General features: G+C 38.8%; 1 pseudogene; it reads left to right on the top strand.

Annotated features, from left to right (window-relative positions):
* Positions 1 to 27,570, top strand: part of LOC133638748 (EGF-like repeat and discoidin I-like domain-containing protein 3) — a 33,353-nt pseudogene that overhangs the window by 950 nt on the left and 4,833 nt on the right.

Here is a 27,570-nt window from a genome sequence, read left to right as displayed (position 1 = left end):
TGATTAATCACATAAGTTAACTTGTTAATAACTCTGACAGCCCTAGTTTTAACATATTTCTGTTATGAAAGTTGTTTAGTTCCTGTATTTAGGTGTAACCATTTTCCAATTAGTAGAGAAAAAATAAATAGGATATGTATCAATTGATATATATCAATAGATCAATCGTTTAGAACGTTTTTCCAAGTACCACCTCAGAAAACACTTGGCTCTCCAAGTACCACCATAATGACCAACATTAAAATACAGTAGCATAGTAGGCCTAAGTATTGATTAAAAACAAGGCAGAGGTATTATTTAACATGTATATTTATTATTGTTGGCCACTGTAACATTACACACAATGCACAAACATCATCAACAATGATACTCCATATGCAGTACATATTTACAGACTTCTTTGGCATACCACAAGTGGTACCTCGTACCACAGTTTGAGAATCACTGGTTTAGACAGTCAAGTAAGAAAAGAAAGAAGGAAAGAATACAATTGTATTTGGAACATGCATACAGTTACAATATGGTACATCACATATTTCCAGTTGTTCACTGTCAACAAGTCTGAATAGAAGTAGGCAGAAGCAGAGTGAAGAATGGTTACATGAATACAAAGGTATCAATACAATAAGAATAGAATTACCAATTCATAGAAATAAGTTAAATAAGTATTAGAGTTGGAATTTGACATAAACGTGCTACATTCCTTTAAATATGTATGAGTTTCCTGTTTACATGTAACGTTCTGCCTGTGCGTCTCTTAGTTCAGGTGCATCATTTATTGCTCATGTGATTGATTTTTAGAATAATCTGTTACTTGTCAGACCCATGCTGTTGTTTACCCTATATTACCACGGGTATGTTTCCGGATAAACAAGTACGAGACATTCATAAGACATTTCAAAAGTACATCTGCAGTCATGTTGTTGTACAATATTTACCCCGGTTGTCCCGGAGGACATGTTTGTGGTAACAGTATGAGGCGATACAGATGGAGAGAAAAATAGCGCCATATGTGCCGCTGTCTGGAGCCAACAAGAACAGCTGTGTGCTCACCTAACACAAGATCAACCTGGAAATGTCCTGCCAACTTCACGCACCTGCACACACACACACGCACATCATGGTCACGTGACCTGACAGAAAATAGCACCAAACATGTCTGGGCTGTTGAGAATCTCATTGGCAGCTGTGTTTGCATCCAGCACCTTCTGTTGCACTCATTCACACATCCTGATGTGTTGTTGTTGTTTACGGGAAACACTGTCATGTTGTGTAACTGCTCTTTCCTGAAAGAGCTCCCTGCTTCTCTCCCACCTGGTTAATCCTGCAATCTCTTAATCCCGACCACACACGGACACGCTGCTGCTTCATGTTTGTGTCCGTTTTTGTTGTACAGTACAGAACTGCATGTTTGCATATTTGCAGCAGGTCATCACTAATGACTTGGCAAGTATACAGTGCAATTATTGTTAAAATGAGGGTTGTCCGATAGTGATATTGATAACGGGTATCACTATCGGACAGCAAAAAAAAATCATCTTCCATGTAAAATCGCTGATACAATCAATCCTGCAGCGCATGTATGTATGCAAAGCTGGACAGTTCACATTTACATGTTCTCCAGTAAGCGCACAGTGTTGGTATTTTCTTGTATTTTACTGAAGACAGTACAAAAGGTAAACTGACAGTGGTTTTCTGAAGTGTTCCTGAGCCCATGTGGTGATATCCTTTTTGATGCTGTACCGCCTGAGGGATCGAAGGTCGGTAATATCATCGCTTACGTGCAGTGATTTCTCCAGATTCTCTGAACGTTTTGATGATATTACGGACCGTAGATGGTGAAATCCCTAAATTCCTTACAAAAGCTGGTTGAAAAAATGTTGTTCTTAAACAATTTGCTCACGCATTTGTTGACAAAGTAGTGACCCTCGCCCCATCCTTGTTTGTAAATGACTGAGCATTTCATGGAAGCTGCTTTTATACCCAATCATGGCACCCACCTGTTCCCAAATTAGCCTGTTCACCTGTGGGATTTTCCAAATAAGCGTTTGATGAGCGTTCCTCAACTTTCTCAGTCTTTTTTGCCACTTGTGCTAGCTTTTTTGAAACATGTTGCAGGCATCAAATTCCAAATGAGCTAATAATTGAAAAACATAATAACGTTTTCCAGTTCGAACGTTAAGTATCTTGTCTTTGCAGTCTCTTCAATTGAATATAGGTTGAAAAGGATTGGCCAATAATTATATCCTGTTTTTATTTACGATTTTCACAACGTGCAAACTTCACTGGTTTTAGGTTTTGTATTTGTAGTTGCATATTACTTACACATACTGTACATGGATGTATGATGGATGGATGGATGATTTGTGCTGATATCATATCAGATCCTTAGCAGTACCCATCCATCCGTATAGCATCAACTACCTTCATGATTTTATGTGAAAAAGTAGTAAGTCCATAATGTCCAACCATCGTGTTGTTTTCCAGTATACAGTATCCTAAAAAGTTACCAAAACTACTTCAATCTTTTGAATCTACAAATCTGCTTCAAAAGGACTCAATGTCTACCTTTAAAAACCCAAAGAATCTACTTTTCTTGTGCCCATAAAAACATTTTGAGAAGACAGATCGTCGGTTTCATTGGACCGACCCCCTTGCCCCCCCCCCAAAAAAAATCCCATATCACTGAAAACGTAAACATGGTAGGCTACTAGGAGCTAGCAGCTACACAACAGCTAGACACACGTAATACATGTCCTAAATGCTAATATAATCAAGTATCAAATAATTATAATTGCATATTACTTAAGCATGCAAAGTCTCCAAGGCAAAAACCTATTGAAAAGTATTTGGTACCAAACGCATCATTTAGCCTACTTGAAATGTTGTGGCCAATGAGTGTTGCCAAAAAAGAAAATACCGCTCAATTTTAACCTAATGACAGATGCTTAATAATAATTAGGATAATGTTTATATACCTACTATTGTTCTCTGTTTGAGTCATTTCACTTGATCAAGCCTTTTGTAACCTTCCGCATTATAGAACTAAATAATAAAAAAATGATGTATATCCATCCATCCATTTTGTATAATTTGTATCAAATCAATATTGGTACATTACTCAAGGCTCCAAAATCGGTACTGGAAGTGAAAAGGTTGTATCAGGACACTATATTGTTTATTGCTCAGTGGCTTTGTGGTTAGAGTGTCCGCCCTGAGACTGGAAGGTCGTGAGTTCAAACCCCGGCCGAGTCATACCAAAGACTATAAAAATAGGACCCATTGCCTCTCTGCTTGGCAATCAGCATCAAGGGTTGGAATTGGGGGTTAAATCACCAAAAGATTCCCGAGCGCGGCCACCGCTGCTGCTCACTGCTCCCCTTACCTCCCAGAGGGTGAACATGGGGATGGGTCAAATGCAGAGGATAATTTCACCACACCTGGTGTGTGTGTGACTATCGTTGGGACTTTAACTTTAACTTTTGTCATGAATCCTGATTTCACTTTGTTCTGCGAGCCACCCAAATAGTCCTTGCAAAAGGTATGAGAGAGAAATTATGTTATTCAACAAGGCTTAGACAGACTCCACTGCGTGACGATACAATATGTCCGTGCCATGGTGTTAATGCATATTATTATTATGATTTTTCTACATTTGAAACACTTCGTGTGGTCTACATTAGTGTTTATTAACCATAGGGCTGGGGCCGTGAGCATCCCCAATGGGCCGCCCAAGAATTTTGCTGCAGTGGCAAGCATTTTTGATACACTTTTCAACCAAACAGAAGAAGTCTGGAGCTAAAGTCATAGGAGTTTCTTAAGTGCAAAAATTATGTCTAAATTGGTGAAGCTGTATTTTCATTTGCACTTTAATCTTATTAACCTTTTTTTTTTACAATCATATGTTATTATTTATTTTTAATTGAGTCATAATGTTGTTATTTTAGCACTGTGTAATTGTATGTAAATAAAATAAAATAAAATATATATACATATATTATATATACATATATTCATATGGGCAGCACAGTGGTACAGGGGTTAGTGCATGTGCCTCACAATACGAAGGTCCTGAGTAGTCCTGAGTTCAATCCCGGGCTCGGTATCTTTCTGTGTGGAGTTTGCATGTTCTCCCCGTGACAGCGTGGGTTCCCTCCGGGTACTCCAGCTTCCTCCCACCTCCAAAAACATGCACCTGGGTATAGGATGATTGGCAACACTAAATTGGCCGTAGTGTGTGAATGTGAGTGTGAATGTTGTCTGTCTATCTGTGTTGGCCCTGTGATGAGGTGGCGACTTGTCCAGGATGTACCCTGCCTTCCGCCCGAATGCAGCTGAGATAGGCTCCAGCACCCCCCGCGACCGCAAAAGGGACAAGCGGTAGAAAATGGATGAATATATACATATATAAAATGTAAAAATATATTTATTCAGTTTTTGAGTTCTTGCAGTATATTTGATCAGTATTTATTTTTGTCAGTTTGAACTAAGGCTTGCTTTTATATCATTTTACAAGGCTTACCATTTTTAACTGTAAGTAAATTAGGTATAATTATTGAATATGATTAAGGAGTAAGATTACTAATTACTGTAAATTATTTTCCTCTCTGTGGTGGAAAAGTTAGGCCCAGAGGTACAAAAGTTTAAGAACCACTGAGAGTGAATTGCATGACATGGAATGGCCCCAGAAGAGTAAACAGATTATGACTGAAAAGTCCTGGAGTGACTCATAAATCTGCTTCTTGCCACTCCCATTGGATTTCTTGGATTCATTTTCGCAATCCAATCCAAGACTTTTGTTTTGACAGTGGCAAGCATTTCACAGCAAGGTTTCAAAAGATATTTGAAATGCAATTCACTATGCAACATGAATTTAACCTGTCATTAACTTTTTCTACAGTTATTGAGTGTTTCCCAGGTTTAATAAGCATTCACACATGTAAGATTCTACACCAAAAAATCTTCTATTTATTATTATGTTGCAAAAGTTTAGTGTGCTCCACAGCCCACCATTTTTGTCCAAACGGAACCCTAAAAGTATCAAAACGTTTGGCTCGACCAGGAATCGTGAGGCCCCCCTACCCCCCCAAAAAATATCCCGGATTACCTAAGATTCCCAGTTTTCCTAGGGACATTTTGCCAATTGAAAATGAATGGACTAATTTTTAAACATGCACAACTCCCACATTTCTCCTGATTTGAACCATTCCACCATCCACACACTCCACTCACTTTGGACAACTACACTACCATTTTCCAAGTTCAAAAAAATTCCCGGTTTTCCAAACTCAGTCCCTATTTTTACTTCTTCCTTAAAAGTTTTCACAGTCCACATTTTTCAACCGTTTTTGACCATTCGACCTTCAAAACATTCCTCTTAGTTGGGACAACAAAACGCTCCTATTATTTTTTGTACAAAAAAACTGTTGTTACATCAACATTGTTCGACCGTTTTCAAAAATTCCAACACCAACCCATTCATATCATCTCGGACAATTGTGCTAGCAAATTACCGGTTTTCCCAAAATTTCCAGGAAAATCACATTCAAATGAATGGACATATTCATAGTTCTGCAATGCCTTATATTCAAAAAAATTTGCGTCATTGTTAAACTTGATTCCGACCTTTCAACCATCCCCCCACACTACTCTTCCTAATATATCGAATGCTAAACATGTTTTCCATATCGCAAAATTCTTGGAAATTCCCGGAATTTTCTCCCCATTGACAGTGAATGGGCATTATACAATCTACTGCATATCCCACATTTCTCATTCGATTGTTCCAACATCCACACACTCCACTCGCCTTGGATACTCAAGCCAGCATGTTTCCTGGTTCAGAATATTCCCTGATTACCCGGAATTACCAGGAAATTAATGGGCAATGTACAAAAATCTCCACATTTCTCAACCGATTCGAACTGTTACAACATCCACACACTCCACTCACTCTGGGCATTCAAGCAGTTCAGTTCCACTCACGCGTATAGGCAGTTCGCCGGCTTACGTATATAGGGCATTCACACGCAATTCCTACTGGAATTGCAAATTTAAGTATTGAATGTGTTTTAAGCACGATTGTTAAATTGTTTGAGCTTGTTTTGGTAACATAAAGTCATTTTTTCCAATGACCTCTATAGCGGACATAAGGATTTACTACCACTACATTTTTTTCATATAAAACGCTGAAGAAGGCAGACACAACAAATACATCAAGATGCCCAAATGCATGCATGAAGCCAAGAAAAATAGATAAAGTGTCAAACTGTCAAAGTTAACATGTGATTTATGGCATTGTTTAACCATGGTTAAACGCGGAATGATCACACAATTGATTTTGCCCACACATGCTCTAAGGCGGCACAAGTTGCCATATGGTCAGTGATCACAGTCCTGTATATATATATATATATATATATATATATATATATATATATATATATATATATATATATATATATATATATATATATATATATATATATATATATATACACACTACCGTTCAAAAGTTTGGGGTCACCCAAACAATTTTGTGGAATAGCCTTCATTTCTAAGAACAAGAATAGACTGTCGAGTTTCAGATGAAAGTTCTCTTTTTCTGGCCATTTTGAGCGTTTAATTGACCCCACAAATGTGATGCTCCAGAAACTCAATCTGCTCAAAGGAAGGTCAGTTTTTTAGCTTCTGTAACGAGCTAAACTGTTTTCAGATGTGTGAACATGATTGCACAAGGGTTTTCTAATCATCAATTAGCCTTCTGAGCCAATGAGCAAACACATTGTACCATTAGAACACTGGAGTGATAGTTGCTGGAAATGGGCCTCTATACACCTATGTGGATATTGCACCAAAAACCAGACATTTGCAGCTAGAATAGTCATTTACCACATTAGCAATGTATAGAGTGTATTTCTTTAAAGTTAAGACTAGTTTAAAGTTATCTTCATTGAAAAGTACAGTTATTTCCTTCAAAAATAAGGACATTTCAATGTGACCCCAAACTTTTGAACGGTAGTGTATATATATATATGTCCGCATGGAAATTAACAATATATATATATATATATATATACTGGACTCTCTTCTACTCTGGCGTTGCCGGCAGTGAGAGGCGACGGGCTGGGGTGGCAATTCCTGTTTCCCCCCGGCTCAGAGCCTGCATGTTGGAGTTCAACCCGGTGGACGAGAGGGTAGCTTCCCTCCGCCTTCGGGTGGGGGAACGGGTCCTGACTGTGGTTTGCGCTTACGCGCCAAACCGCAGCTCAGAGTACCCAGCCTTTTTGGATTCACTCGAGGGAGTACTTGAGAGTGCTCCCCCGGGTGATTCCCTCGTTCTACTGGGGGACTTCAACGCTCATGTTGGCAGCGACAGTGAAACCTGGAGAGGCGTGATTGGGAAGAATGGTTGCCCGGATCTGAACCCGAGCGGTGTTTTGTTATTGGACTTTTGTGCCCGTCACAGATTGTCCATAACGAACACCATGTTCAAACATAAGGGTGTCCATATGTGCACTTGGCACCAGGACACCCTAGGCCGCAGTTCCATGATCGACTTTGTAGTTGTGTCGTCGGATTTGCGGCCTCATGTTTTGGACACTCGGGTGAAGAGAGGGGCGGAGCTTTCTACCGATCACCACCTGGTGGTGAGTTGGCTGCGATGGTGGGGGAGGATGCCGGACAGACCTGGCAGGCCCAAATGCATTGTGAGGGTTTGCTGGGAACGTCTGGCAGAGTCTCCTGTCAGAGAGAGTTTCAATTCCCACCTCCGGAAGAACTTTGAACATGGCACGAGGGAGGTGCTGGACATTGAGTCCGAATGGACCATGTTCCGCACCTCTATTGTCGAGGCGGCTGATTGGAGCTGTGGCCGCAAGGTAGTTGGTGCCTGTCGTGGCGGTAATCCTAGAACCCGTTGGTGGACACCAGCGGTGAGGGATGCCGTCAAGCTGAAGAAGGAGTCCTATCGGGTTCTTTTGGCTCATAGGACTCCTGAGGCAGCGGACAGGTACCGACAGGCCAAGCGGTGTGCGGCTTCGGCGGTCGCGGAGGCAAAAACTCAGACATGGGAGGAGTTCGGGGAGCCATGGAAAACGACTTCCGGACGGCTTCGAAGCGATTCTGGACCACCATCCGCCGCCTCAGGAAGGGGAAGCAGTGCACTATCAACACCGTGTACTGTGAGGATGGTGTTCTGCTGACCTCGACTGCGGATGTTGTGGATCGGTGGAGGGAATACTTCGAAGACCTCCTCAATCCCACCAATACATCTTCCTATGAGGAAGCAGTGCCTGGGGAATCTGTGGTGGGCTCTCCTATTTCTGGGGCTGAGGTTGCTGAGGTAGTTAAAAATCTCCTCGGTGGCAAGGCCCCGGGGGTGGATGAGATCCGCCCGGAGTTCCTTAAGGCTCTGTATGCTGTGGGTCTGTCTTGGTTGACAAGACTCTGCAGCATCGCGTGGACATCGGGGGCGGTACCTCTGGATTGGCAGACCAGGGTGGTGGTTCCTCTCTTTAAGAAGGGGAACCGGAGGGTGTGTTCTAACTATCGTGGGATCACACTCCTCAGCCTTCCCGGTAAGGTCTATTCAGGTGTGCTGGAGAGGAGGCTACGCCGGATAGTCGAACCTCGGATTCAGGAGGAACAGTGTGGTTTTCGTCCTGGTCGTGGAACTGTGGACCAGCTCTATACTCTCGGCAGGGTCCTTGAGGGTGCATGGGAGTTTGCCCAACCAATCTACATGTGTTTTGTGGACTTGGAGATGGCATTCGACCGTGTCCCTCGGGAAGTCCTGTGGGGAGGGCTCAGAGAGTATGGGGTATCGGACTGTCTGATTGTGGCGGTCCGCTCCCTGTATGATCAGTGCCAGAGTTTGGTCCGCATTGCCGGCAGTAAGTCGGACACGTTTCCAGTGAGGGTTGGACTCCGCCAAGGCTGCCCTTTGTCACCGATTCTGTTCATAACTTTTATGGACAGAATTTCTAGGCGCAGTCAAGGCGTTGAGGGGATCTGGTTTGGTGGCTGCAAGATTAGGTCTCTGCTTTTTGCAGATGATGTGGTCCTGATGGCTTCATCTGGCCAGGATCTTCAGCTCTCGCTGGATCGGTTCGCAGCTGAGTGTGAAGCGACTGGGATAAGAATCAGCACCTCCAAGTCCGAATCCATGGTTCTCACCCAGAAAAGGGTGGAGTGCCATCTCCGGGTTGCGGAGGAGACCCTGCCCCAAGTGGAGGAGTTCAAGTACCTCAGAGTCTTGTTCACGAGTGAGGGAAGAGTGGATCGTGAGATCGACAGGCGGATCGGTGCGGCGTCTTCAGTAATGCGGACGCTGTATCGATCCGTTGTGGTGAAGAAGGAGCTGAGCCGGAAGGCAAAGCTCTCAATTTACCGGTCGATCTACGTTCCCATCCTCACCTATGGTCATGAGCTTTGGGTTATGACCGAAAGGACAAGATCACGGGTACTAGCGGCCGAAATGAGTTTCCTCCGCCGGGTGGCAGGGCTCTCCCTTAGAGATAGGGTGAGAAGCTCTGCCATCCGGGGGGAGCTCAAAGTAAAGCCGCTGCTCCTCCACATCGAGAGGAGCCAGATGAGGTGGTTCGGGCATCTGGTCAGGATGCCACCCGAACGCCTCCCTAGGGAGGTGTTTAGGGCACGTCCGACCGGTAGGAGGCCACGGGGAAGACCCAGGACACGTTGGGAAGACTATGTCTCCCGGCTGGCCTGGGAACGCCTCGGGATCCCCCGGGAGGAGCTGGACGAAGTGGCTGGGGAGAGGGAAGTCTGGGCTTCCCTGCTTAAGCTGCTGCCCCCGCGACCCGACCTCGGATAGGCGGAGGAAGATGGATGGATATATATATATATATATATATATATATATATATATATATATATATATATATATATATATATATATATATATATATATATATATATATATATATATATATATATACTACAATTGGTTATTAGAAGTCCGTGACAAGGTTTTTTAATTAATCAGAAATATCAAGCAGCTAAAATGCGGCAATCATTGATAAATGTGGAGAGAGTGGTCGTCTTTATTTAGAAAAGTATCGAAAAGTACCGAAAGGTATCGAAATACATTTTGGTACCAGTACCGGTACCAAAATATTGGTATCAGGTCCATTTATGTGCACTGTAGTGCACATAAATGGACATATAAAATGTTAATGTGCCAGATTATAGCCAAAGGCTAATTGTTCATGCTTATTTTTATTGCTGTTTTTTATCTGCCACACATAGAAAGCCTGTGCGTGAAAATAATGCATACATTAAACTAGTGCCTGGTGGAAAAAAGGTTGGGGGACCCTGTACTATATGACAGAATATGTAGCAAAATTGTCCATATTGACATAATTGTTTGACATTTCTCAACATTTCCCCTAGGTGACTACTGCGAGGTGAATCATTGTTATAATGGGGCGACGTGCGTGACAGGTGTAGGAGAAGAGCCCTTCATCTGCATCTGTGCGGACGGTTTTGCTGGAGACACATGCAACCTTACAGAAACAGGCAAGGCCGCTAAAAAAAATGTCCTGAATAAGTCGTAAATTGAATTGCAAGCTTACTGTCATTATTCGCTTTGCTTCTCTTAGGGCCTTGCAGTCCCAACCCTTGTAAGAACGATGCCTTGTGCCAGGTGATCGCTCCCACCAGAAGAGGTGATGTCTTCAACGAGTATATCTGCAACTGCCAGCCCGGCTTTGAGGGAGCTCATTGCCAGATAAGTAAGCTGATTCCACCATGTTTGTCCAATAATCTTGCTTTTTAGGTAAGCTCAAAATATACATATGACATACAGTATTGAGGTTTTTATTTATAGTCAATTCATATTTTGTGTCTATCTAAACAATAACTTTTCAAAATGCACTTCATTTTTTACCTCTGCAGGGATGAGGCTAATAGTGAGGGACGTGCTAATCAATAGGCCATTTTTTTGGAAAAAGTGCATGATAGCCATTGCTTAATAATGCCTTAATATGCCGATCTCCTCTGGCCGATACTGTATTTATTTTTAGTCCCCCGGCTGACAAGCGGCTAACAGCTAATTATGTGTCTCCATACACAGTGTGGAGACCCTCCCTTAAGTTAATAATAATCACCTCCAATACAGAAAATAAACTATATTTCTTTGTAGCTTAAGTATCATTTTCATGTAGCATTATCACTGGAGGACGAGGCTAAACATGTTACACACCGAGAGAAAGCCAGGAGCAGGCATGCTAATGGCTAAGCTCGCTTGAAAAAAACCCAGAAGAAATAAGTGCATAGTAAAGCAGAAAGTAAGCAGCTATAAATAGGAAATTAGCAAGTAGATTAATAAGAGTTAGAGAGGGGATAACAAAACAACAAATGTTGGAGGGTCATTATTGTCACAGTCAGTACATGATTGACACTAGAGTGATTATGCTGCTATTGTATTTTCTATTTAAAAAAATTATGCTTTTGTTTATAAATTTAAGGAGTAATTCTCTGGACACAGAAAGACTTTGAGGGAAACACCACAAGATTTAAAATAGTGGTAAATAATAGTTTTTGCTTTTGTTTAGCTATTGTGTACTCTTGGCTTTGTTTTGCTCAAACAATTGTACTCAATGTAATAAAGGGGAATAAGGAACTAGTTTGAATATTGTGTTGATATTGTTGAACTCTCAATAACACTCTCTATAAATGAATAGAAAACTTTACAGTTAATACATGTTATCAGTATCTGTATTGGTATCGACCGGTATCGAAATCGGCAGCATAAAACCCTGATCGTGACATCCTTACTAATAGCAAATGGTGGTTTTCTCACGTAGTGTACATGACTGAGATTTCGCCATGAGGGACGTGTAGTCAGCTCCTGCAGTGGTTTTGTGAAAGAGCCTCATTCAGGGTTTTCTGTGGTCATTCAGTTTGGTTTATTAGCAAAAAAAAAAAGAAAAAAATATAGCTATCCATGTCTCTTAGCATGCACGCCCACACAGGTTCTTACAGACTTAAGCTTGACCAAAAGAGATGCAGCACTACTCCTCAGAGTAATGACCAAGTTAGCTTGCTATCATTGCAAAGAATATTAGTGGAAAATAAATTAAATACCGAAATAAGAGAAATCAAATAAATAATTAAAATTCTTATAATAAAAAGTGTATATTTGTATTTTTTATATGTATTTTATTTTTTCATATTTATATATATATTAAGATTAAAGATTAAAGTACCAATGATTGTCACACACACACTAGATGTGGTGAAATTTGTCCTCTGCATTTGTCCCATCCCCTTGGGGATATATATATATTAATAAAAAATACATATTATCTGATTGATGTGAATGGTTTAAGATAGATGGACAGCAGCAACATTTATAGACAGTACGGATAAAAATAGAATAAAGAAAATAAAATAGAAGCTAAATTATTAACACACTATGTATTATTTATTATTATAGTGTCAATGCTGTGCAATCAGAGTATACATGTAAATGTGCAAGGTTTGAAATGTGCAATTGTGAAGATACTCTTTAATATTATGTTTCAACAGGTTTGTCTATATGAGGGGTATCCAAACGTTTCCACCGAGAAGCGATATTTGTATGTATATATTTTTTAAAAAGCCTAAGAAAAAAGTTTTTATTTTAAGTGTAGTATTAGCACGTCAGCCTTTTATTTTTACATTGTGCATTTTTGCTATATATTATCCTTCTTTTTTTGGGTTTCATTTTGTTTTACTACAATATTTAATTAGAATAATTAATTATAGACGTAATTACTTAATTAAAAACTATTTTTTTAAATTGCTTGACAGCATTATTTTTGATTGTACATTATATATGTGTATGATACATCCATCCATTTTCCATTTTCTACCGATTGTCCCTTTTCGCGGGGGGTGCTGGAGCCTATCTCAGCTGCATTCGGGTGGAAGGCGGTGTACACCCTGGACAAGTCGCCACCTCACCAAAGGGCCAACACAGATAAACAGACAACATTCACACTCACATTCACACACTAGGGCCAAATTAGTATTGCCAATCAACCTATCCCCAGGTGCATGTTTTGGGAGGTGGGAGGAAGCCGGAGTACCCGGAGGGAACCCACGCAGTCACGGGGAGAACATGCAAACTCCACACAGAACGATCCCGAGCCCGGGATTGAACTCAGGACGACTCAAGACCATCGTATTGTGAGGCACATACACTAACCCCTGTGCCGCCGTGCTGCCCTGTATGATACATCATAAATATAAATATATAATATATTATATATGTGTGATGTATAATTTATCAAAATATATTATATATATGTATAATATATACACTGTATGTATATATAGGGATAAATACTCAAAAATATTGTATACATAAAGCATAAATATACATATATGATAAATATGATATATAAATATACATATATTTATATATACTGTATATATACAGTATATATTTATACATACATATGATATATAACTATATATATATACTGTATATGTATATTGCATATATATACATATATACTGTATGATGTATATATACTGTATATGTATGTCTTTATATTGTATATATATATATATATATATATATATATATATATATATATATATATATATATATATATATATATACATATAATATATGTACATATATGATATATATGTATATATATATATATACTGTATATGTATACTGCATATATATACATATATGATGTATATATGTCTATATACTCTGTATATTACATATATACCATAAATAAATATACATACATACACACACATATATAGGCTATATAGATATACATAATAATTTACTGTACAAAATAGACCTACATTGTGAACAAATTCCACATTGTAGGTCAGTATTTAGCATGTGTGTGTGTGTGTGTGTGTGTGTGTGTGTGTGTGTGTGTGTGCGTGTGCGTGGGTGTGTGTGTGTGTGTGTGTGTGTGCGCGCGTGCGTGTATTCAACAGTGTGATTGCTGCTCTCCTGTACCATTCAGTCCTGCACCTCGATGTGATGAGTCTGTGACTAAGAGTAGAAAGAAAAAAACCACATAGCTTGATGCTATTACTAAAGGGGCCCACAGTAGACAGGCTGACCACCAATTGTAGTGTTTGTGGAATACTCCCTGCACCAGTTCTAATTCTGTGGCACACGTCATGCAGGACTGATGCTGTGGTTAAAGCATGAGGCTGAACCCATTTGTTTATGCAGACTACGGTTGTACTGAAAGCAGTATTAGTGCACAACATCTAATTTTTTTTGTATAATCTGCTGTAAATCCTTGATTTTAGAGCCCTTTTCCTGGTAGGATCAAGTGTTTCTCAGTTGTTGGTCAGAGCCATACGCAAGATTTGTTTCTAAGTTTTGAACAATCCTCTTAGTGGAACAAGAATTGCACGGATCCATGTGGCATTACGTCAACCTCTCGTCTGCTTTAGCCGTCTTTTTAGGCCAAGTGGGTATTGTTACTTCATGATGTTTGAAGGCTGAGTGCCACCGAATATAATCACCATGTCCACAAAGTGCATACCTAACTTGGGTGCCTCCTCTGGTTATTCCTATTATTATTGTCATTTAATTTATTGTAATTGAGGATAGATAGAAAAACATTGTACTTTTTTTTTTCTCTCCTCTTTTTATAGGGTCGGATTAGAATGACTAAAAACATTACCAATTTAAAAAAAATACATTCTAACAATTTAGCATCCAAGGCATTAGTACATACACTATACTGCACATTTAGCAAACAAACAAGAGAATAAAATGAATAGTTTATTTTTATGAGTTTACCCTTACTAAAACTCTTGAAGTGTGTGAATTGTATTTTATACCGATACCAATATTTTGGTACCGGTACAGTTACCAAAATGATTTAGATACTTGGCTCTAAAATGGCTCTAAAATGGCTCTCGGTGCCTAAATCTTGACAATCTTTGGTCACTCAAGGCGTGTCCCAGCAGGCACAAGACATTGATACAACGTTGATTATACATACATGTCCTTTAAAACTGACTTTGAAACAACGTTGCAAAATAGTTATATTTCTAAATTGAGACAACGTTAGTGTCTAACTTTGGATCCATGTTGTTGGTTGGTTAGTATTGAGAAAAGGGTCTGAATACCTTTGTACATGTCATTTTTGAGTTTTATTATATATATATATATATATATATATATATATATATATATATATATATATATATATATATATATATATATATATATATATATATATAAATTAGCAAAAATGTCTACATTTGTATTTTTTTTTTTTGTATTGATGAGAAATAAATGGAACTTTTTGGATTTTAGCAAATGGCTACAATGACACCAAGAGTGATACATTTGAAGGGGTCTGATTACTTTCCGTACGTACTGTAACTTTAATATATTTTATTAAATGTCAATAAAAATCCAATCCACTTTATTTATATAGCACATTTCAAAAACAATAAAAGTTTCACAAAGTGCTGCACTGGAGTTAAAACATACATACAAAGAGAGTCAATAATATACAACATTTAACTATAAAAATAATAAATTCGTTAAATAAAATAAAATAGACTAAAATCACACAAGGAGCATGTTTGCAAAGTATTGGACGATGGATGGCCAATGGGTGTTTGGTGTGCCACCCAGTGGTTATTTAAGGCCATTACATCGTCCTAATGATGTTTTCTGACAAAAAGAGGAAAACAATGGTCAATTTAATAATGTTGTCTTTTCTTCTTTTTTCAGATGTCAACGACTGTGCAAACCGACCGTGTAAGAATGGAGGAATGTGCCGAGATCTTGAGGGAGATTACTCGTGTCAGTGCCCGTCGCCCTATGTTGGGAAGCAGTGCCAACTTCGTACGTGCAGCTCACACATTTAATGCATTTATTTTCAAAATGGGAAAATTGAATACCTCATGATATTATGCTTCTCTAGACAGATTCACCAGTCAACACAGTTTTGATTAATTTCCAATATGTACAGTGGCAAATTTAATTACATTTATTTTCAAAATGTAGGCCAAGTAAAAAAAGTGATTGTTTTATTTAGTCATTATTTAGATTTTTATTGCAAGTCAAACAGCATTGCACATACAATTTGCAATGAGCATCGAATCACTTAATACAGAGTTGGGCAAATATTTTGACTCGGGGCCACATTGAGAGAAAAACATTTGTCTCGGGGTCCAATGTGTATGTGTGTATAAATTATATATACACATTTAGCTGTAAAAATCTGCTGTACAGCATGTGTGTTTGGGTCCCTTTTTTTCAGGAACACTAATTACCATGAGTCACATTGTCCGATAGAGTTGTAAAAACGTTATGACAGACCACCTCAAAAAACGGAATGGAATTTTACAGTTTTTCACTGAATGGGACACCCAAAATGTACATGAAAATAAAGAAAGCGGGATTTACAATATTAACTATGAACAATAAAACACTGAATATTAACAACATCGCTCCTCTTTTACTTCTCAGACAGTATAAGGTATTAGCACTTTAATGCAAAACTTTGTTGTAAAAATCTGCTTCCGCATCTGTTTCTGACACACGCCTTTCGGGCTGGCTGCTCTGAAAACAAACCCCGCCCACTCTGGTTTGTCCCTCGTCTGAGCTGCTGTGACGTAGATTACAGTAATAACTCGTCTAACACTGCTTTGCACACTCTTGGCATTCTCTCGATGAGCTTCAAGCACACCTGTGAAGTGAAAACCATTTCTCTTGAAGCTCATCGAGAGAATGCCAAGAGTATGCGAAAAAGTAATCAGATCAAAGGGTGCCTATTTTGAAGAAACTAGAATACAAGACACGTTTTCAGTTATTTCCCCTTTTTTTGTTAAGTACATAACTCCACATGTGTTCATTCATAGTTTTGATGCCTTCAGTGACAATCTACAATGTAAATAGTCATGAAAATAAACAAAATGCATCGAATGAGAAGGTGTGTCCAAACTATTGGCCTGTACTGTATATATGTGTGTGTGTATATATATATATATATACACAATGTCCATAGCTGCAGCCCTAAAATCAATTATGTTTCTCACTTTCTTTATCAAAGAGCTGGCCTGCAACTTTCATTGGTTAATGGTGGATTTTTTATTATTATTATTAATAACATTATTTTGCACTTGGACTCAATAAAAAAGCACAAGACTAATCACTAATGCGTGGGATTCTTTGATTGGGCACTCCATTTTGCTTTCCTGTTTGTCACACGCGATGGTTGACCGTACGATAATCAAGACAGTATTCGAACTGGGTCAAAGTTTGGCGAACTGTTTTGTCAAAAATAAAATACAAAACGTAAGGCATAGAAATACCAAGGCACCACAGTGTTTGATATAATAATACAATTACTGTACATTATAGGTTGTATCTCCCTGCTGGGCATGGAGGGCGGTGCAATCGGAGAGTCCCAGATCTCAGCTTCGTCTGTGCACTACGGCATTCTGGGTCTTCAACGCTGGGGCCCGGAGTTGGCTCGGCTCAACAATCAAGGCCTCGTCAACGCCTGGACGTCGGCGACCAATGACAAGAATCCCTGGATACAGGTAAGAGAAGCCTCTTAAACAGATCTACACAATTACTGTGGTACCAAGTGCAGTACTACCTCAACATACAAGCTTCATTGGTTCTATGAGTGCTTAACTCAAAACACTTTTATCTAAAATCAATATCTCCCATTGAAACTAATTGACATCAATTTTAACATGTAACATGTCTTTCAAAAAGAAAAACACACTTTTACATAAAACAATATTGAATAAAAACAATACAATATAATGTATTACTACCAACTAAAGTGCTTTCATTAAGTAATGTAATAATAATGTACAGCTTTTACTTTGGAGATTGGACTTCTACGGTATCGCCTTCAAGCTGCTTCTCTGTTAAACACACCATCAGCAGCTTCTCCATATTTTCATGGATAAATGTAGTCGCTTAGCTATCATTTTGCCACTCTCGGCTGGCGTTAGACTCATTCTGCATCAGTAAGGTGCAGACTAGCAGTGATACGCTCAAATTGCTTAACTAATGTTGATTATTCATTTATTTGATTTGATGATTTTTCTTCTCAGCACTCTCCTTCACTTTGTTCCCATGGTTGGAAAACAAAGTTATGTTCATCTCTAGCTATAAGATAATGCTGGGGAATAAGATCAGATGTTTTGGGTGGGTTACTGTGACATTTGATCCACTACTCATGGGGGGGATATCATCCATTCATCCATCCATCTTCTTCCGCTTATCCGAGGTCAGGTCGCGGGGGCAGCAGCCTAAGCAGAGAAGCCCATACTTCCCTCTCCCCAGCTACTTCATCCAGCTGTTCCCGGGGGATCCCAAGGCGTTCCCAAGCCAGCTGGGAGACATAGTCTCTGGGCGGGGATATTTGTACCACACATTTTTGCTTGTAATTTAAAGCATAACAATTAGCCGAGAGACAGTGCTTATCTCAAAACAGTCTTAAGTTGAGGTAGAACTGTAAATTATCTTTGATGGTTCATAATCAACCTGTGTTTCCACCTGTTTGGGAAGTGATGTTTAATCTCATTCAATTGTTCACACCAGATTAATATGCACAAGAAGATGCGTCTGACGGGAATAATAACTCAAGGTGCCAGTCGGATGGGCACGGCCGAGTACATCAAAGCCTTCAAGGTGTCGAGCAGCTTTGACGGAAAGACATACAGCCCATTCAGAATGGACGGACAACGACGAGACAAGGTTCGACCTTCTGCATTCATTATGTTGAAAAAAACAGTGTAACACACATTGACTTGTACTGTATTATGATGACATTGTGTATTGCAGATTTTGTGGCCAACACAGATAACGAGAGCACAAAGACCAATCTTTTTGACCTCCTATTGTGGCTCAGTACATCCGCATCATTCCCGTCGTTTGCCGGAGGGCGTGCACCCTTCGCATGGAACTGGTGGGATGTGAACTTAATGGTAAACACGCCAAAAAACACGCATGCATCTCATGTCTGATAACAACGCAGACATATGAATAATATCGGAACTACTTTGTATACACTGGTTATCAAATGGGGGTACTTGAAGGCACTCTAGGGCAGGGATTCTCAAACTGTGGTACGGTACGTGAGCTCCATCTAGTCGTACGCCCAAGAATCACTAAATTAAATGTTCAAATGCAGTGTTGCTGTTCAAACTGTGTGTAATGTTAGAGTGGCCAAAAATAGTAAACATACTTGTTAAATGAAACCTCTTCTTTTTTTTAATGAATACTTAGGCCTGCTATGCTACTATATTTTACTATATTTGATCATTATAGGTTACTTGAGAGCCAAGTGGTACTGGTGAAAAAAGTTTGAGAACCACTGCATTAGGGGGTACATGAGGTTTATAAAATATTTATACCGTATCATTTATATAAGGGTGCTCAAAAAATCTATTCGCATCCAAATCACAATTTTTATCTATTCTGATTCTAAATCAATTCATAATTTTCAAAAAATAATTTTTTAGATACATTTTACAAAATATGTTTAAGGCCATCTGTGCACTTAAATCGCTGCGCGTATGCGTCACAAATCAGAAGCATAGAGAGGCTTTTGTAACCTGTTTTGAAAAGGTTTTATAATAATTTTTATACCAAATAATGTATTGCGAAAATCTGTTTAAATGGCGAATCATGTTGAATCAAATATTGATTCTGATCGAATGGTCACCTCAAGAATCATAGTCGAACCAAGATAAGAGTTGTTGTAAGATTCACATCCCTATTATATATTTATAAGGGGGGGGGGGAGGGTATTTAAACCTAGTTGATTTTGTAATTTTACCCACTTTACAAATGGTATGTTTATTAAAACTGAGAGAGACAAAATTCAAAGAAAGTCCAGAAAAAACAATATTAGATCGAGTTTATCTTAATTACTATCCAAAAAGAGGGCACTTTAAGTTGATCATTAAAATTGTATGTGCACACATTTTATATTTATTTAAGTTAATTATTCAGTTTATTTGTGCTTTAATTTACTGGATGTGAGCAGCATTTTGGACAGTAATATACAGATGTTGATGCTACAGTGCTGTGTTTTACACAACATGTGTAACTTGGCTAAGAAGAATATTCCATACTGTAATGACTATTCAAAAAAGTTGAGAGCCACTGATGTAATATTGTATAAATAATGTTATACTATGTATTATAAAATACTGTAAATTCTACTATATACGCATGTAGACTGTATAAACCTACAGTATGTAATATGAGCTCAGATATGTGCCATAGTACATAACTATGAATACAGTGTATTTGGAGAGTAATATAATGTACACATAGCATTTATTTTATTTTTGTGGAGTATTACATTATGAGAGAGATGAGAGAGAGAGAGAGAGAGAGAGAGAGAGAGAGAGAGGAGAGAGAGAGAGAGAGAGAGAGAGAGAGAGAAGAGAGAGAGAGAGAGAGAGAGAGAGAGAGAGAGGAGAGAGAGAGAGAGAGAGAGAGGAGAGGAGAGAGAGAGAGAGAGAGAGAGAGAGACAGAGAAAAGAGAGAGAGAGAGAGAGAGAGAGATAGAGAGAGAGAGAGAGAGAGAGAGAGAGAGAGGCTTTTTTATGATGTTGTTAACCAGATATCTCCCAAAGCACATACAGTGCATGATCATTCAGGAACAGAATAGATAAATAGATAACAATAACGAGTATCACCAGTCACATTCCTGAAATATGAAAGTATTTCACTGTGTATTTTTATACTTTGCTGAAATCACACTCTTATTCTGGGCTCTTTGAACTAGGGGTGTCCCGATCTGATTTTGATATCATACATAAATCCGATACCAGCAAAAAAGAAACAATATCAGCTTGCATCTGAAATCTCCGATATAAGCTCCGATACCAGCAGTCCTGCAGCATGTTTGCTGGTGTAAAGCTGGACAATTAACAGGCTAAACGTCTTCCTATTAGCACGCAATGTTGGTATTTTCTTGTATTATACTATTTACAAACGGCAAACATGGTATGCTATCCTGTTGGCTACACAATGGCTAAGCACACAATAGCACAGAAGTAAGTGTTCCTAATTGAACAATAGCTCAGTCCTAAACACCACATTTGTCATTATAAACAAGTATCAAATAAATATAGTATTGGATATACAGTAAGCGTATAAGTATCCAGTAAAAAATGTTTCCGCATCATTGAACTTAGTGCGTCATGAGCTTAATGTAGTGACCACTAGGTCCTATATTTTTCGGACTATAAAGCTCACTTAAAATCCTTTCAGTCTGTCAAAAATCGACGTGCGCCTTATTACATGGTGTACCTTGTGTATGTATTCATTCTGGTTTTGCTTACTGATTAAATGTGATACAATGTGGAATAATAAGTGTTGCCAGTAAATGGCAGTCACACATAAGAGATATGCGTGGACTGCAGGTTGATGCCTGTTCAATAAATGACGCTCGCAAGTAGCCGTAAGCAAGCAACACCAAAACTTTAATGTTTCATTGAGAAAATAGAACATTACACACGGCCGCTGAAAAATCTGTTAAGATTTTTTAGTACGACTTTAGTAAGCTGCAAAGCTGCACCGCTTGATGGATTGTCGGAGCATTTTGGCTACCGCCAGACGCACTGTGCTTCAACCGACGGGTGTTATTATGGTGTGTGTGTGTATAAGGACGCCAAAATGGCACTTATCAGGAGACATTATCTGGCATTTTGTTTTGCTAAATTATACAAAACCAACTTTTCTTACCTCTTGGTACATGCTGATGTGTGTTTGGGATCTGCATAAGTCCTGAAAATTTGAGCGCATCCGCACCATAGTCAGTAAGCTTCTTCTTTTTCTCTATTCTCTTGTTGTGGGGCATTCATGCTCCGCTGTTGTCATTTCTAATACAAAGTCGCCTACAGTTCTAACTTACATCTGTCAGTAGTCTCGCTATGGAAGCACTAAAAACTCCCGGTACAACAAAAGATGACGGTGAGAAAACCGTGTCGAGGTGGAGGGACGTAAATAAGACCACAAAACAGGCTTGAAATTGTTCTGTAAAACATTATGTATGCAACATTTTGACCAAATAACCACTATTACATGTTATGTAGACCACAAGGAAGTGTTTTAAATGTAGAAAAAATTATACCAAAAAATTATATATTATCTTAATGACCCTTTTGATGCGCCTTGTAACCCGGTGCGCCTTGTGAATGAAAATAAACCGAATAGACCCGCTCATTAACAGTGCGCCTTGTGGTCCAAAAAATAAAATATAACTCCACTTCAATTTAAAGGCAGCATAAGTCTGTTATTAAGATGTTTTATACCTACCATTGTTCTATGAGTAATTTCACTTAATTAGGCCTTTTCTAACATTTCACACTGCAAAATAATACAAGCATGTACTATGATTCGTGCTGATATTGGGTTAATATCGGTATTGGCCGATACTCAAGGATCCAATATCGGAACACCCCTATTTTTTACCATGTAATTCCTTCACTCAACACTTTTCCGTGTGCATGCTGCTACTTTTGCTCGTCCGTTTCCTCCCTCTACTCTGACATTGGTGGGTTTTCAGTGACTTTTCTTCCTGATTTTCTGGTGGAGGAAGTTGGTTTCACTCATTTGTCTTTTCCTCTTTTTCCCTCCTCTTGGTTTTCCCATCCCTCCCTTCTGTCTACTTTTTTTGTCCACGATTCACAGCTTATTCAAACACAACAGGGTGCTCAGAGCCAATGGGAGTGAAGTCTCGGCTGATCTCAGATGGACAACTCTCAGCCTCCAGTTCCTTCCGCACGTGGGGCATCGATTCTTTCACTTGGCAGCCTCAGTTCGCCCGCCTGGACAAGCAGGGGAAGACGAACGCGTGGTCTCCCGCTCACAACAACAGATCCGAGTGGATCCAGGTGCGGCTGCAAATATTACATACTGTCATGATATATACAGTCGTGGTCAAAAGTTTACATACACTTTACACTTGTAAAGAACATAATGTCATGGCTGTCTTGAGTTTCCAATAATTACTACAACGCTTATTTTTTGTGATAGAGTGATTGGAGCACATACTTGTTGGTCACAAAAAACAATCATGAAGTTTGGTTCTTTTATGAATTTATTATGGGTCTACTGAAAATGTGACCAAATCTGCAGTGTCAAAAGTATACATACAGCAATGTTAATATTTGGTTACATGTCCCTTGGCAAGTATCACTGCAATAAGGCGCTTTTGGTAGCCATCCACAAGCTTCTGGCAAGCTTCTGGTTGAATTTTTCACCACTCCTCTTGACAAAATTGGTGCAGTTCAGCTAAATTTATTGGTTTTCTGACATGAACTTGTTTCTTCAGCATTGTCCACACGTTTAAGTCAGGACTTTGGGAAGGCCATTCTAAAACCTTAATTCTAGCCTGATTTAGCCATTCATTTACCACTTTTGACATGTGTTTGGGGTCATTGTCCTGTTGGAACATTCAACAGCACCCAAGACCCAAACTCCGGGCTGATGATTTTAGGTTGTCCTGAAGAATTTGGAGGTAATCCTCCTTTTTCATTGTCCCATTTACTCTCTGTAAAGCAGTGGTCCCCAACCACCGGGCCACGGCCCGGTACCGGTCCGTGGATCGATTGGTAACGGGCCGCACAAGAAATTTTAAAAATAAATAATAATAATTATTATTTTTATTTTTTTAAATTAAATCAACATAAAAAACACAAGATACACTTACAATTAGTGCTCCAACCCAAAAAAACCTCCCTCCCCACACTCATTCACACTCATTCGCACAAAAGGGTTGTTTCTTTCTGTTACTAATATTTCTGGTTCCTACATTATATATAAATATAGATCAATACAGTCTGCAGGGATACAGTCCGTAAGCACACATAATTGTATTTATTTATGCCAAAAAAAAATATTAAAAAAAACATACCCCCCCTGGTCCGTGGGACAAATTTTCCAGCGTTGACCGGTCCGCAGTTACAAAAAGGTTGGGGATCACTGCTGTAAAGCACCAGTTCCATTGGCAGCAAAACAGGCCCAGAGCATAATACTACCGCCACCATGTTTGACGATAGGCGTGGTGTTCCTGGGATTAAAGGCCTCACCTTTTCTCCTCCAAACATATTGCTGGGTATTGTGGCCAAACAGCTTAATTTTTGTTTCATCTGACATCACATGGACAAAGATAAGACCTTCTGGAGGAAAGTTCTGTGGTATATACACGCATACAACCTACATACACGTGATTTTTTTTTTTAAAGTGGCGTAGATGTTTGAAACCTGTAGAAACTTTGTATATATATGCACACTCAAGTCATGAGAGCCTCGGCTGCAGGTCTCAGAAGTTTTCAGAAGAGAGAAATCCTGTGGTCATGAGACATAAACGTAAACAGCTCAATTTTTGTTTAATCTGACCACAGAACTTTCCTCCAGAAGGTCTTATCTTTGTCCATGTGATGTCAGATGAAACAAAAATATGACATTATGTTCTTTACAAGTGTATGTAAACTTTTGACCACGACTGTATATATAAAAAACAAATCTGATGTTGATTGTTTGTTGCTCAGGTGGATCTGGAGAAGACAAAGCGCCTCACGGGCATCGTCACTCAGGGGGCCAAGGACTTTGGGGTGGTGCAGTTTGTGTCTGTGTTCAAAGTGTCTTACAGTAACGATGGAGAGTCTTGGAGTATGGTCAAGGACATAAACACGGACAGTGATAAGGTTAGTCGTGTGTTTTGTCGTGTTTATTTGTTCCAATGTTGACCCTTTTTGATAAGAGTGTACTGTAGATTAGGAATACACTACTGTATATTGATGGATTTTTGGTTATTCCACCACAATTAGAAATGAGTGAAACATTATACAGTGGTATCTCAACTTAAGAGTGTTTTGAGATAAGAGCTAATTGTTATGCTTTAAGTTGCAAGCAAGAATTTGAGTTACAATTGAATTGAATAAATAAATAATGAAAAAAATGACAACTTGGTGAAACAATTTGAGCGCATCACTGCTAGTCTGCACCATACTGAAGCAGGATGAGTCTCACGCCAGCCGACAATGTTAAAATTATATCCAAAGGGCGGACATTAATTCATAAAAATATAGACGTAGGAGCAGCAGCAGAGATACAGTAAAAGTCCACTCTCCAAGATATAACATTACTTCATAGAACTACTGTAGTTGTTTGTACTACATTCTGTTGTATTGTTTTTATACAGTATTATCTAAAAATGTGTTTTTCTTTTTAAAAGGCATGTTACATGTTAAAATTGTGCTGTTTTGATTGATTTCAATTTCAAAAGAAGACGTTGATTTGCAATACAAGTATTTTGAGTTAAGAGCTTTGTCGCAGAATTACGCTTGTAAATTAATGTAGTACTGCACAACATTACAGCAAGCCCTCATTTATTGTGGCCAATTGGTTCCAGGCCTGACAGTGGTAAACACATTTCCGGCGAAGTAGAATTATTTTCATAGTTATAGCATAAAAAAACTGTTTATGACCTTCTAAATCAGACCTGGGCATTCTGCGGCCCGCAGGCCACATCCGGCCCTTTGTACGTCCCTGTCCGGCCCGCGTGAGGCCAATCATAAATTACAAAATACATTTAAAAAAGTATCTATGTCGAATGTGAAATACAACGGTGCTGCTATTATTTTGAAAAGCGTTATTTGTATTACTTCCGTGTATGCGCGTGCGTGACTGTAAGTGAATGTGAACAGCTGCAATCACAAATGACAAAATAAAGTTGAAAAAACATCTAAGTCGTGCGCGCAATACAACTGTGCTGCTTTTATTTTGAAAAGTGTTATTTATGGGCGTATGTCCGTGTGTAACCTGTGAGTGAAGGTGCACAGCGACAAGTGATGCACGGTTTACACCCGAGACGCTAAAAAAAGAAAAGTTGATGACGAATGCCGTGTTTTCAACAAGACATAGACTGCCAAGCAACGTTCCCTCTAAGGTGCGCACCGCTCAAGCGTCCTCTGCGCACAGCAAATATGTGCCGCGCACCAAATCAAACCCATCTGAATTCTAAACAAAATAAACACATTTGTTCTGTGTAATTTTGCAATGCAACTCTGAGTGACAGTGACAGCAAGCGGCCCTAACGGTGTTCGTCAACACCGTTCAATTGAACACCGTTCAATTATTGTAACGTCTATCGAGATGCTTCGAGGCCAGGAATTATATCGATTACTTTATTGAGCAAAACTGTTTATATTCGGCCATAACCACACCAAAAACCTGAGTAAAGGACTTCTATCTCGAAAAACTAGTCATTTTCTGCCGTACAAACCAGGCCAAAACCAACTTGTCATCTGTCACCAACACTCATACCACTAAGCCACTGGTGCGTTTATGGCCACACAAAAAGTCGGACAACTCAAACACCACACAAAGTTACACTATGACTCCTCAGTCACACGTGTGCTTATTTTACTGTCATTTATTATTAATGTTAATTTATTTATATTAATCATGGAATGCTGTTACTAGAGAAAGTTACAGGAATGCACACTTCATCCTATGCTTACATTTCATTGTGCAACATGAGGATGTTTAAGGGGAACTAAATGTGATCTCTGAAAGGGGTACAAATGATTTCCAAAGCAGTGCTTTTGGTATAAAGTTAAGTTAGGTTAAATGAAAGTATTATTATTATTAGAGATGTCCGATAATATCGGCCTGCCGATATTATCGGCCGATAAATGCTTTAAAATGTAATATCGGAAATTAGCGGTATCGTTTTTTTTTATTATCGGTATCGTTTTTTTTTTGTTTTGTTTTTTTTATTAAATCAACATAAAAAACACAAGATACACTTACAATTAGTGCACCAACCCAAAAAAACTCCCTCCCCCATTTACATTCATTCACACAAAAGGGTTGTTTATTTCTGTTATTAATATTCTGGTTCCTACATTATATATCAACATATATCAATACAGTCTGCAAGGGATACAGTCCGTAAGCAAACATGATTGTGCGTGCTGCTGGTCCACTAATAGTACTAACCTTTAACAGTTAATTTTACTCATTTTCAATAATTACTAGTTTCTATGTAACTGTTTTTATATTGTTTTACTTTCTTTTGTATTCAAGAAAATGTTTTTCATTAATTTATCTTTTTTTTTTTTTTTTTTTTAAAGGATCTTATCTTCACCATACCTGGTTGTCCAAATTAGGCATAATAATGTGTTAATTCCACGACTGTATACATCGGTATCGGTTGATATCGGTATCGGTAATTAAAGAGTTGGACAATATCGGAATATCGGATATCGGCAAAAAGCCATTATCCGACATCCCTAATTATTATTATTATTAATTATTATTATTATTATTATTATTATTATGATTTATCTTACGGTATATATCAACAATAATATTGAGCAAAATTTAATTGAAATATTGTCGATGTGGCCCTCCAGCAGTGCTCGGGTTGCTCATGCGGCCCCCCGTAAAAATTAATTGCCCACCCCTGTTCTAAATACATTTTTTAAACATAGTAAGAGCCGTCTAAATGTGAAATAAGACCCTTATATACTTATTTTGCCCAATATAGTAGCCATGAG

The sequence above is a fragment of the Entelurus aequoreus genome, linkage group LG02 (genome assembly GCF_033978785.1).
Source record: "Entelurus aequoreus isolate RoL-2023_Sb linkage group LG02, RoL_Eaeq_v1.1, whole genome shotgun sequence".
Lineage (NCBI taxonomy): Eukaryota > Metazoa > Chordata > Actinopteri > Syngnathiformes > Syngnathidae > Entelurus > Entelurus aequoreus.
This window is presented reverse-complemented; position numbering and strand designations above follow the sequence as displayed.